Here is a 12,269-nt window from a genome sequence, read left to right on the forward strand (position 1 = left end):
ATTATAACTTTGATTAAGACTAAATTATGAGATTTAGAAGGAGATTAGTACTTGATTCTAAGAATGATTATGATAAGATGATAATCTAGGTAGTACATTAGGGTATTTATACTAAAATTAAGTACAAGGATTAGGGTTACTAAAGGCTTAAATGACGATTAAGACCCTAAGAGAAGCTTGATAATTTGCAACTCCCGAGGGACATGCGTGGCCTGAGTAGCAACTCCCCAGGGACATGCGCGTCCTGGCCTGAAGCATGCTTGGTCCTGTAAGGGGATCCGCTCGGGCTGGCATCGGGACAATCGGATCCTAGTCTAGGACGCTCGTCCTGAGCTCGAGACACTCTGATCCTGGGACAGGGTTCTTCTCTTATTCTTGGGTACCTAACAATCCGTGGGGATTGTCTTAGGGACGCACGGATCTTTCATCATTTCCCAATCCGTGGGGACTGTCTTAGGAAAATGCAAGGCTAGCAATCCTCTCCTACCAAGGACACAAAACCTTAAAGAATATACAAAATGGGGAACTAAAGATAATAATTGACCCTAATATATGCTAGAAAGCATGGGAACAAGGTTAATTCGGGGACTAAATGTGCTCAAATATGAGTCACATCAAACATCCCCAAACCGAACCTTTGCTCGTCCCGAGTAAATAGGTGACTAAAAATATGACCTTTATTTAAACTATCCTACTAAAATAGCCTGTATGAGACAATTAGCGGGTCTCACTCCGCCCCTTGAACTCACAACAAGACATTTGATACCGTCGTTTTGTATCAAAATTAAATTTATAATTCCAAACTAAAACTATAGCTAGTGATAGTAAGGGTCGAACACAAGAGAGACAAGGTTGATTTTGTTTGCTAATTTTCAGTCTATGAAGGTAACAATTAATTTGGGGGTTTTGAGATTGGTTGACTAATTGGCTAATTGTTAAAATGAAATTTCTCAACAAGATAAAGAGAAGACTGGGAACTTCGGTTCACCATGGCAAATGTCAGGTCAGTAAGGTAGCAGAGGTCTTATAATACGGTCTCAGGGAATATAAGCTAGCCTTTCGATCGAAGCTCAAATAACCTTACGGTCTATTGATTCCCTAGAATTTCTCAAAGCTTTCGCTAAGGAGAAATTCCAAATCTAACGATAATTCAAATTACTAATCTTTCAATCTAGTAAAGGGATTTATCAAAAGACAACAAGACCAATACGGAAGAATTCATACTACAAAACAATCCTAATTTATGCCATGGCTCACCTAATTCCCAATTAAAGAAATTAGCTACGCATGACTAAAACTAAAACAATTGCTAAATTGATAACAAAGAACAAGATTGACATGATTGAATTTAAATAAAAGACAAAAGACACGAGATGAATTTCTGGAATTAAATTGGTAAAACAAGAATTGAAATAGCAAGAATTAAAATAAGAAAGGAATTGCATAAAAACTTACTAATTGAATTAAAGAACAAAGTATCGAAATCGAGGTTTTCCGTCAGCAAAGCTAGATCTAAAAACTGAGTTCTTCAATAATGAAAAGCATAACCTAATAATTGTTGCGTTCTACTGATAAAAGATGCCAAAGGTTAATTACAAGTTGGGCTTTTAAAAGTCTAACACGAAGAAATAATTCTCAGCTCGAAGACTGGTCGATCGACCGGCCGGCATGGTCGATCGACTGGTAAATGCAGAACAGCAGCTTCTGCTTGATTTCAACGGTCGATCGACTGGTGGTAGTGGTCGATCGACTGGTGATGCTGTGCAGTGGCTCTTTTTGTTTCTTCAAATCAGCTCTTCACCCCTTTGCACGCATCCCAAGGTGGGTGAATCCGAATCTCCTTCTTCTAGGCTTCTTTGAAGATGCCCCCGGAGGACGAATTAGGCTTGATTTAGCTTACTTCCACTCATTCCTACAATAAATCATAGAAAATGCAAAGTAAACCGTTTCGGGAGAAATAGTAGCTTAAAACTAACAGATACGCATGGAAATACGTGCCAAAACCGCAGATAAAGTGTATAGAATATGCACGTATCAAATCTCTCCAAACCAAACCTTGCTTGTCCCCAAGCAAGCACTATGACCCATATAAAAACTCAATGGAAAGGAGTATATCTCAGAGCTAGCTACAAATCAATGCCAAACCGTTTAATGCACATAGTCAACTATTGCAAAGCTTAAATCAAGTGAACATATTTATGCATATCATGGATTTAAATCGGGCGTTCGACCTTGCAAGACTCATACATTCGGACTCTCCCGGGTCACTCTTCCCTCAGCAAAGCAAATGGTAAGAATATATGTAAAAGAGAGGAAAGAAAATACGAGTCTCTCACCTAAATCACGACCGACAAAACATGTATGCTTGACTAGCATGAATAATGATTCTAACTACCGTACATACGCATAACCACCGTCAAAGACTATTACATGCCGAACTATTGCAAGATTTGGATATGTGAGTTTAAGTGGGAAAGGAAGGGCAAAACAATTATGGAAAAACTGAAGGTAAGAGCCAAGCTAGTACCTATCCAATCATCAGAAACCGTATCCCGTTCCTACAACTCAAAATACAAACCATGCCTTTTAATGACTAGGCTACACAAAATCCCAAACAAACGCCTCCAATTCATGAAGTAGGCACATGAAGCGTGTTCTCAATTCAACCAAAACCTTATTATTTTCAAACTCCTCTTTTTTTTTCTTTTCTTCTTTCTGTTTTTTTTCTTTTTCATTCATTTTCATTTTTTTCATCTTTCTCAATCGGTGGTCGATCGACCGATGATGGCGATCGATCGACCACTCTGCACATTCCAGTGCTCTCTGCCAGGTAAACATCTTTTTTTTTTCATTTCTTCTAAATTTCTTTCTTTCCTTTCAAAATGACACAACCCCTTCACTCCTCATCAATACCCACTCAATCATTACAAAACGAACCAAACAGCATGAATCGACAAATTCCTCTACTACTTCCTAGCTTGGCACAATGGTAGGCTAAGTATGGGATGTAGTTGAGGGAAACTGGCAGTTATGGCTTATAGTGGAGTTAATGGGGTAAAATGAGAAAGGGGAGGATGCAATAGTTCTCAAAACATGCAATACCGACCACAAACCAATGCGTATAGGCAATAAGCAAACAAAACTCATACACGTGCCAAACATGAAATGAAGGGAGTACTACTCTCAAAACTAAATTAACCGGTCATGAATGTCACCAGTTATGGGCTCTATATCTCAGAAAGTATAAGTAGTTTGCCAAAAGTAATGAGTCAAGTCTAATTACCCGAAATGAATTCCATGACAAAAATTGAGAAATCACTTTTAATTCTCGCAAGAGCTGTGAAAAGGGCAAGGAATGGCATATTTGACTAATAGTGCAAAATCATCATTAATAACTCCAATCCGACTCAACTATATGCAAAAGTAAACGTGATATTTTTGATTTTTATGAATTTTCAATTTTTTTTTTCTTTGTTTTGTTTTTTTTTTTTTTTGAATGAATGAAAAAAAAATGCAAACAGAAATGCACTAAACATGTGACTGAAATGCAATAAAAAAAACAAATGCAGATGCAAAACAAAAGGCATATGCAAATACCCTCCCCAAACCAAAACGCACAATGCCCTCATTGTGCTCAGCAGCAAATCACCAGCAGAAAAATGGAAGAATAAAAGCATAATAAAATAAAAGTAAGCTAATAAATAAAGGAAGGAACTCACAAAATACGACCTCCCCAAACCAGCCAAAAACGGGGAGGTCACCAGCATCTAATCTCTACCATCATACTCCTCTCCACTAGACTCTCCGGACCCCGAGTCGCTCTCCTCGTCCGCCTCGGCGGCGCGGCGGTGGCTCTCCTGGGAAGTGGAGGCAACAGCAGTAGTAGTAGGAGGGGGTCTCCTGGCAGGCTGAGGGTAGCCGCCCACAGGAGGAACAAAGTAGGAAGGGTGAGTCCAAGCACCCTGTGGGAGCATCCCTCCCCGGGCTAACTCCTCGTAGACTGGGTACAGGGCTAGAGTCGTGTCTAGCCTGTGCTGGTCAAAGCTCCTGCACAAATCACCCAATACACGTGACATTGCCCTCTGGTCCATGACCGGAGGGACAACCAAAGAAGTAGGTGGTCGAAAAGTGGTCGGGTAGCCTGTGGGAGCAGTAGTGGAGGTAGAGGGTGCATGTGAAGAGGAGGCACGAGCTCTCCTCGAAGTGCTAGCAGTAGCAGTGGCCGCCACCAGAGGAAGCCTGTAACTAGGCAAGGGCGGCCGAGCTGCCCCCTGAACAGTGGTAAGGGGCAGGACAGGAGGGTACCTTGTGACTGGGATGGGGTCGCAGATGAAAGAATCGATCTTCCACCGTCTCTGTCTATCGACCCAGTGGACGGCCCTCGCGTATGTAAGGTCCATGAAACGTAGGTCAGGGTCAATAAGGTCCTCCTGTTGAGGGAAAAGTAAAACAAGACGGTTGGCGATACGCGTCACCAACCCACCACAAGCAATAGTGGTAAAAGTGCCCTCACTTACAGTCTGAAAGTGAGCGGCGGTCAGATAGGCTTTGTTATAAATACGGGCTACCCGACTTTCAATGTTCAGATAGCCCGCTAAAATTGACAATTCAATATTATTCACATTATTAGACTCTTTAAGGCCAAAAATGGTATTACCCATTAGCCGTAGAAAATAACGAAGAGGGGGCAAGTGGACGGAAGTGCTCGTCCTTTTAGGCCCGTGAAAGTCACTGATGCAAGACCACATGACTCGATGAACATCAGAGGTATCCGAGGTTCTGCCCTCGAAATAAAGACCCAGAAAACCGGCAAAATCAGCTAATGTCAGAGAGTACTTGACATTGAAAAGCCGAAAGGAAATGCAAGGGTTAGTCTTATTTTCCTCAAAAGCAGCGTAATTAAAAGCATTAGACGAAAAGAATTCGAGGGTCAAAATGTAGTATGTGAACTCAGCCATGTCCACAAGACCCATCATACCTATCCCATTTAGCAGGGACACAACCGACTCATAACAGCCTAATTTCTCCAAAGTATCTTTATGGAGAAACCGGGTAGCTGTGACTTTCATTTTTGCAACAAACAGAGAAAATTTAGCCCGCTGAGTAGAAGAGGAAAAGATAACCTGCGGATAGTCAGGTAGACTATCCGTGGTGTCTGCAATCATCAGTGGCGGTCCTCGTGGCCGCTTGGCAGCTCCTTGGCTCGACTGTCCCTCGTACATGTGTTCCTTCCCTTTCGTCATTGTTGTTACTGCAAAAGAATCTTCATTAGCAACAGATATCCCCTAACAATGTCAATTTACGGAAACCCGAATCAAAATTAGATGTGAAACGCAAATTAGGGTTTCGAGATTTTGGGGAAAACGGTTTTAATCGCCTCCTTGTTGCTAGCTAGTGTCGAAAATCAAGGGGGAAATGGTAGAACAAGCGATTAAAGCATAGAAAAGACAAGAAGTCAATCCCAAAAATCAATTTCCCCAAATCGATTTTTCCATCTCAAATGCACATTACTCGAAAATTTCGCATAAAAACGCAGTAAAATCGAAAATAGAGCATGAAAGTGGGATTAGAGACATACCTTGAAGAAACTTGAAGATTAAAGCAAGAAAAATCAAGTGTAAGACTAGATTTCAGGTGAAAAACGCGAAAAGGGGGATGAAATTAGGGTTTGCTTATGATTTTCTGTTAGTGAAAGTGAATGAATGAATGAGTGAAAACTTCCCTTTTTAGTTGTATTCTGATCCCGCGGAGTGGTCGATCGACCACTTTACTCGGTCGATCGACCGGTCTATCATTTAATAGCTTCTGGAGTCTCGTGTATTGGTCGATCGACTCATTGACCCAGTCGATCGACTAATATCCCTGCACAGTAGCTTCTGGTTTCTTCACTTCAGTCGATCGACTGACTCGCTTAGTCGATCGACTGCTAGAGCTGGCAATTGGACTTTAATTCGTCAAAATTTATTTTTGCCATCATAATTTCCTGTCTTTCTCTCACAAACATCCAGTAACCCACCTACGCACTTTGCATAAAATAAATTCCTGCAAAAATTATCAAAGGCGCACATATTCCCAGACCAAGGAATTGCAAATTAAAAGGAATTAAAGAATACAAAAGAACTCAAAAATGCAGATTAAATGAAATGACAAAATAAAATTCCTAAATTACAATTAATTACAACCTGGTTGCCTCCCGATTAAGCGGTTTTAAGAGGTCCCGCACGACCTTTTTTACCTCACTTTGCATCATCCGATAACGGGTCGAAGTATAATACCTCGACTTTCCCAATATATGCATCTGATCCGTGATAATGCTTCACATATTGGCCATTAACCTTGAACCTTTCTCCAGCTGAGGTCTCCAATTCCACTGATCCGAATTTTGTAACTGTTGTGACCGTATAGGGGCCGGACCACCTGGATTTCAGCTTACAAGAAAATAGACGGATACGAGCATTAAAAAGGAGTACCTTATCGCCAATATGGAATTCGCGCTTGATGATTCTCTTGTCGTGCCAGCGCTTTGTTTTCTCCTTGTAGATCCTTGCATTGTCATAGGCCAGCAGCCTAAATTCCTCCAGCTGATTCATTTGTATCATGCGTTTCTCACGAGAGAGGTTAGGATCCAAATTCAAATCACAAATAGCCCACCAGGACTTACGCTCTAACTCAACAGGTAAATGACATGTCTTACCGTAAATCAATCGGTATGGTGACATCCCGATTGGCGTCTTAAACGCAGTTCTATAAGCCCATAAGACATCATCTAACTTAAGACTCCAATCTTTCTGTGATTTAGAAACAACTTTAGCTAAGACTTCTTTCAATTCTCTGTTAGAAACCTCAACCTGACCACTAGTTTGGGGATGATACCCCAAACCTCTACGATGTTGGACACCGAATTTAGTCAATAAAGCACTAAGTTGTTTCTCTTTAAAATGCATTCCCCCATCGCTAATGACAACCCGAGGAACACCAAAACGAGGGAAAATAATCTTTTTAAACAATTTAATCACGGCCTTTGCATCGCAATGGGGAGTAGCAATAGCTTCCACCCATTTGGATACATAATCTACAGCTACGAGGATATATTTATTACCTTGACTGCTCGGAAAAGGTCCTTGATAATCAATGCCCCAGACATCGAAAATCTCAATCTCAAGAATGCCTACCTGTGGCATCTCATGTCTCTTGTAAATATTCCCCGATCTTTGACAAGCATCGCACTCAGTAACAAAATTGCGACAATCTGCATGCAAAGTTGGCCAATAGAAACCAGATTGGAGTACCTTAGCTACGATCCGGACGGACCGTGATGACCACCATAAGCAGAAGAGTGGCAAGCCTCTAGGATATCCTTCACCTCCCATTGAGGTACGCATCTCCGGATGAGACCGTCTGCGCATTCCTTGAAAACATAAGGATCATCCCAAAAATATTGTCTAGCATCATAAGCAAACCGCTTCTTCTGCACGCCATGAAAGCTCGGGTGGTATCCTACCTCACAAAGAAAAGTTAGCAAAATCGCAAAACCACGGAGGTGGATAAGACCCTGAAGTAGTAATAGCTAACGACTCTCATCGGAAAAGAATCATTAATAGGTAACGAATCCTCCCTTTCTGTTAGCTGCAGACGAGATAGGTGGTCAGCCACCACATTCTCAGCTCCTTTCTTGTCTTTGATCTCCAAATCAAACTCCTGCAAAAGGAGTATCCACCTCAAAAGCCTCAGCTTCGCATCTTTCTTAATAAAGAGAGTCTTCAACGCTGCATGGTCAGTATAAACAATAACCTTAGAACCTAACAAATAAGACCGAAATTTGTCTAAGGCAAGAACTACAGCTAGAAACTCCTTCTCAGTGGTAAAATAATTAATTTGAGCCTCATCCAGAGTTCGGCTCGCATAATATATGGTATTCAAAGCTTTATTCTTCCGCTGTCCCAAAACTGCACCGACCGCATAATCGCTGGCATCACACATGATCTCAAATGGGAGGTCCCAATCGAGCAAATGAATGATTGGCGCGAAAACTAGGGCCTCCTTTAACTTTGTTAAAAGCGGCAAGGCACTCATCAAGAAATTCAAAGACAACATCCTTAAGGAGCAAATGTGTAAGTGGTTTAGCAATTTTTGAAAAATCCTTAATGAAACGCCGGTAAAAACCAGCGTGACCAAGGAAACTCCTCACTCCCTTAACATTCACGGGAGGAGGTAATTGCTCAATCACCTGCATCTTTGCCTTATCAACATGTATACCTTTATCAGAAATCAGATGCCCTAACACAACTCCCTCATTGATCATAAACTGACGCTTTTCCCAGTTTAAAACAAGATTAACATCTATACAACGCTGCATGACTTTATCAAGGTTAGCTAAACAACGATCAAAGTCACTACCATAAACTGAGAAATCATCCATGAATACCTCCATAATGTTCTCTATATAATCAGAAAAAATCCCCATCATGCACCTCTGAAAGGTAGCAGGGGCGTTAAACAATCCGAAAGGCATTCTACGATATGCAAAAACACCATGTGGACAGGTAAAAGTGGTCTTACTCTGATCGTCCGGATGAATAGGGATCTAAAAGAAGCCTGAATATCCGTCTAGAAAACAGAAAAATTTGTTAGAGGCAAGTCTTTCAGTCATTTGGTCAACAAAAGGGAGGGGGAAGTGGTCTTTCTTGGTGGCGGCATTCAACTGTCTATAATCAATGCACATCCGCCACCCTGTCACCACTCGAGTTGGTATTAATTCATTTTTCTCATTTTTAACCACGGTAGTCCCTCCTTTCTTCGGGACTACCTGAATCAAGGCTAACCCACTTGGAGTTGCCAACTGTATAAATAATACCTGCATCGAGTAGTTTCATCACCTCAGCCATAACAACTTCCTGCATCTTCGGGTTCAACTTGCGTTGACCCTGTCTGTAAGGCTTGTGGCCTTCCTCCAGCTCTATCCTGTGCATACAAACATCAGGGCTGATGCCCTTAATGTCATCCAAAGAGTAACCCAAAGCCTTCTTGTTTTTCTTAAGCACACACATCAAAGCAGACAGCTGGTCATCATTAAGCTTAGAGCTAACAATAGCTGGGTACTGCTCCGTATCATCTAGAAAAACATACTTAAGATTAGGAGGAAGGGGCTTACGCTCTAGCACTTTTACCTCTATAGCATAGACAGAATCAGCTTCAATGGTGTAGCAAGTGTTTACCAAGTTCTCGTTGGCTAGGCTCAAGAGCATCTCATCTTCTTCCTCATTGAGCTCGTAGCTCTCCATTGAGGCTACCAAAGCATCCGGCTCCTCAAAGATTCTCCATCAGATATTACTGCACACTCATCTAAACGGGTTAGATCAGCTAAGGGATCCTTGGCTAAGGATTCCCTCCAATTACAAGTAACAGCCCTGTCAACAATATCAATGGAATAACGTGTCCTCATCGCGTGTCCACGCCTTGTCGCAAGATCAACTCAATGGTGTCATCCCCTACCTCTAAGGTGATGGTTCCGCGTTTGACATCTATTACAAAATTTCAAATGTATGTAAAAATGGTCTACCTAAAATAATAGGTATCTGACTGTCCTCTGCAATGTCCAAAACAACGAAATCGACAGGAATAAAAAACTTACCCACTCGAACGGGTACATCCTCTAGAACTCCTATAGGTCTCTGAGTCGATCTATTTGCCATTTGAACGATAATATCGGTCACCTTAAGTCTACCAATGTTTAACCTTTCGCAAAAGAATAGGGCATGACGTGACGACACGCCCCTAAATCACAAAGGGCCTTTCCAATTACGTGGTTACCTATAGTGCAAGGAATTGAAAAACTACCCGGGTCCTTTAATTTAGGTGGCACATTAATTTGCGAAAGAGCATTACACTCTTCCACAAAAGCAACATTACCATCATCACGAAAATTTCTCTTACGATTTAAAATATCTTTCATAAATTTAGCGTAAGAGGGTACCTGGGTAATTAAATCAGTGAAAGGAACCGTTACCTCGAGATTCTGGACCATCTCCAGAAACTTACCAAACTTACGCTCCAGCTTAGTAACCTTTAAACGCTCCGGATACGGGACTGCAACACTGGCCGTAGGATCAGTAACCTTCGGCTTCCGTAGGTTTAAAACCCCCGTCAAATCATCAATGAGTGAAGAATCATGCGAACTAGTTGACGGATTTGCATCCTGCTCTGGGATTCCAGTCGATCGACTGGTGTGAGTGGTCGATCGACCAAATTGGCTGGGCGTGAACAGTTCCTGTTCAGAATTAATTTCGTCAGGTGACTCAGTCGATCGACTGACAATGTTGGTCGATCGACTGCTTGTGCTGGGTGTGAATAGTTTCTGACCAGAAACTATTTTATCTGACGCTTCAGTCGATCGACTGACAATATTGGTCGATCGACCAGAAGTACTGGCAATTGAGCTCGTTTTTGCACCAGAATTTAAACGAGCTTCTTCATCATTTCTCGAGTCTTCCTTTGGATTGTCGGGACTTTCATAAGAGAGGCCACTTCTGAGATTAATGGCATTAATCGTTTCAATCGGCCCTTCACATTTGCTTGAAGAATTAGCAACTTGCTTAGCCTCTTTATTCTCCAATTGCTTCACAAAATTCTTTGAGGACTCAATCCCGGCTGCTTCCATATTCGCCACTTGAACCAAAAGGAGTTGGACCATTTCTCTCAACTTCTCGATCTCATCTGAGTTTTGAACGGGAATTTCAACTCTCTCCTTAGAAGCTTCAGTCGTCTCGAGCTTCTCGAGACGAGTAGTGATAGAAGTAATGAGTGTCACAACGGTACTCATTTCATCACTTTGCTTTCGTGACTTTCCACGTGAACTTTCAAACTCAGCTCTATGGACTGCCATCTCCTCAATAGTGTTCCAACCTTTATTTTGACTGGTGTTGTTTTGGAACCTACCATTAGCAGCTGCATCCAGGATGACTTTGTAATCATCATATAGAGCATTATTGAATACATTGTAAAGGTACCACTGCTGAAAACCATGGTGAGGGACAGCTCGGACCAAACTTTTGAAACGTCCCCATGCTTCGCAAAAACCCTCATCGGCTCCTTGCTGGAAACTTGTGATTTTACTTCTCAAGGCGTCAGTCTTTGAAAGTGGGAAGTACTTCTTGTAAAAGGCTAATGCTAGAGATGTCCAGTCCGTGACTCCAGTTGCTACCCTATCAAGGTAGCGGTACCAATCTCGCGCTGAATCCTTCAAGGAGTATAAGAACATCAACCCCTTTACTTCATCCTGAGTCACCCCAGCTGGTATAGGTATGGAACAGCAGTAGTCTGTGAAAATTTCCATATGCTTCAAGGGGTCCTCATCTGGTAGACCAGCAAACTGATTCCGCTCCACTAAATCGATATAAGAGGAACGAAATTCGAAGTTACCCGTAGTAGGGGTAGGAAACTGGTGCCAATTTGGAAGATGGTGTTCCTTTGGCTGTAGATTATCATATATTGTAGCCATAATTGCCAAAATGAGAGTACTCAAGTCTTCCTCTCAAAAACCTGTCTTCTAACTGTGCAAAAGCAAAACTAGAAGCAAAGGTAAGCAACGGTCTCAAGGAACCAAAGTTCCTTGAGACAAGAGAAATAAACTAAAAATAAAGCAAACAGAATTACACCGTCTCCCCAAGAATTACGGCGCCAAAATTTGATACCGTCGTTTTGTATCAAAATTAAATTTATAATTCCAAACTAAAACTATAGCTAGTGATAGTAAGGGTCGAACCACAGAGAGACAAGGTTTATTTTGTTTGCTAATTTTCAGTCTATGAAGGTAACAATTAATTGGGGGGTTTTGAGATTGGTTGACTAATTGGCTAATTGTTAAAATGAAATTTCTCAACAAGATAAAGAGAAGACTGGGAACTTCGGTTCACCATGGCAAATGTCAGGTCAGTAAGGTAGCAGAGGTCTTATAATACGGTCTCAGGGAATATAAGCTACCCTTTCGATCGAAGCTCAAATAACCTTACGGTCTATTGATTCCCTAGAATTTCTCAAAGCTTTCGCTCAGGAGAAATTCCAAATCTAACGATAATTCAAATTACTAATCTTTCAATCTAGTAAAGGGATTTATCAAAAGACGACAAGACCAATACGGAAGAATTCATACTACAAAACAATCCTAATTTATGCCAGGGCTCACCTAATTCCCAATCAAAGAAATTAGCTACGCATGACTAAAACTAAAACAATTGCTAAATTGATAACAAAGAACAAGATTGACATGATTG

General features: G+C 41.4%; 1 non-coding gene across 1 annotated transcript; it reads left to right on the forward strand.

Annotated features, from left to right (window-relative positions):
* Window positions 1–11,015: 11,015 nt before the first annotated feature.
* Window positions 11,016–11,122, forward strand: LOC141636078 (small nucleolar RNA R71). The gene has a single exon (XR_012540716.1). It is a non-coding gene; the product is annotated as a small nucleolar RNA R71 (small nucleolar RNA).
* Window positions 11,123–12,269: the final 1,147 nt, after the last annotated feature.

This window comes from Silene latifolia, chromosome Y, assembly GCF_048544455.1.
Source record: "Silene latifolia isolate original U9 population chromosome Y, ASM4854445v1, whole genome shotgun sequence".
NCBI lineage: Eukaryota > Viridiplantae > Streptophyta > Magnoliopsida > Caryophyllales > Caryophyllaceae > Silene > Silene latifolia.